Consider the following 1899-nt stretch of genomic DNA (forward strand, 5'->3'; position numbering starts at 1 on the left):
GGATGTTTTCTTGATGCGCACTTAACCTTTATATAAAACTCTCTCTTATACATGAGTTTCTGTGGATTTGTTTCTCTAAAGTACCCAGACAGACACAACTGTGGACTCCCCAAAGAGCAAACACACCTGTCTTAGAAGAAGTGCAGCCAGAAGGCTCCTGAGAGGCCAGCAGGGGTGAGACTTCATCTCACATGCTTTGGACACATCGTCAGGAGAGACCAGCCCCTGGAGAAGGACGCCATGCCTGGGAGAGGGGCAGCGACAAAGGCGAAGGCCCTGGACAAGATGGGTGGACACCGTGGTTGTCTCTATGGGCTCAAACCTAAGAACAATTGTGGGCGTGGCGTAGGACGGGGCAGTGCTTCATTCTGTTGAACACGGTGTCGCTATGAGTCCAACCGACTCGGCAGCAGCACCTAACAATGCATCGAATAAGCGTGCGAGGAGGATGGAGGTGAGGATGGAGCCAAGCACGAGCATGAAGATGCCATCCAGTCATTCCTTCCTTCATTCCTTCATTCCTTCCTTCCTTCCTTCCTTCATTCATTCATTCGAGAAGCGCGTCTGGTCACTCACTGACTGTCTGCCAGGCCCTGTGCCAAGGAAGCCACACTGTAAGCTGGTCCTTGTCCTCCGGGAGGTGACTCACAGGCCGGGCTTGGAGACACTGAGAGGCCAGAGAGTCCTGAGCCCCAGCGGAGCCAGCCTCAGGAACCTGCCTTGGGAACTCAGTCTCTTAGCAGAAACAATTCCTGCCCCAGCGGAGACCCCTCTCTGATAGCGAATGCACAGCGAGCCCCAAGTCAGACTCCCTGCTGAAGAGCAGGGTTCCCCGTTGGATGTGGGGAGGGGGTCTCAGGGAACTCCCAGCCTGGCCTGGGAGGAGATTTCTGTCGGATGGGGGACACACAGAGTCTGCCCCGAGGGAGCTGCCAGTCTGATGGGAGAGGCAGGTCGACCAGACCGGTGATGGGGGACACTGATGGAGCCCAAAGGAGCAGCAAAAGGGAAACAAGCGGACACTCACTCACAGGAAACGGAGCGAACGCGTCCTGCGGTCTTCCTGATAGCAAGGCCAGTTGGTACCAAGGGCAGCGGGAGGATCTGGGGAGTTGCAGCCGATGGAAAGGAGCCCTAGTGGCGCTGTGGTTAAAGCGCTCAGCTACTAACCCAAAGGTGAGCGCTTTGAACCCACCGGACTCTCCACTGGAGAAAGACGAGGCAGTCTGCTTCTGCAATCACGACAGCTTTGGGGACCCCCCACTCCCCCCTGCCAGTTCCACTCTGTCCTACGGGCCGCTCTGATGTGATGGCGCTGCTTGGGTCTTCAGATGATGTGATGGCGCTGCTTGGGTCTTCAGATGATGTGATGGCGCTGCTTGGGTCTTCCGACAGAAGAGGCGAAGGGAGGGGAAGGTGCTTTCTCGTGCCCTCCCTCCCCCTCCCTCCAGAAAGGCATTTCTGGAAGTCTCCAGTTGCTCCAGGGCCTGGGCAGCTGCTCTGTGTGTCCAGGGCTGCCAGCTCTCAGCTGTCACTCTGCTCCCAGAATAGCAGTGACTGACAGAGGAGGAGCTGTCTATCTGGGATGGCGGTGGAGAAGGGGTGCTATAACTCTGCCTAGGGACAGGGGCCAGCTAGCAGGGTTCCCGTCCCTTCTGGATCCTTCTCGCGCTCTCTGGGGTGTGAGCACCTGAGTCCTAGGACTGCCCCTGAGCCTCCGCGTGGTCATGATGGTCCCGTCTGAGAAGGGGAAGGGCCCTGAGTATCAATGACACACTTCAGGGACACCTGCCCCCGTGGCCAAATATGGTCTGGAACCTCTGGCCGCCAGGGAGATAAAGTCTCCCTAGTGGGGGCTGGGAGGAGCAGACCCAGGCTGTGGGGCCAGAGAGCCACACC

This window comes from Echinops telfairi, unplaced genomic scaffold (genome assembly GCF_000313985.2).
Source record: "Echinops telfairi isolate 266 unplaced genomic scaffold, ASM31398v2 ScPeMD7_7458;HRSCAF=8496, whole genome shotgun sequence".
NCBI classification, from domain to species: Eukaryota; Metazoa; Chordata; class Mammalia; order Afrosoricida; family Tenrecidae; genus Echinops; species Echinops telfairi.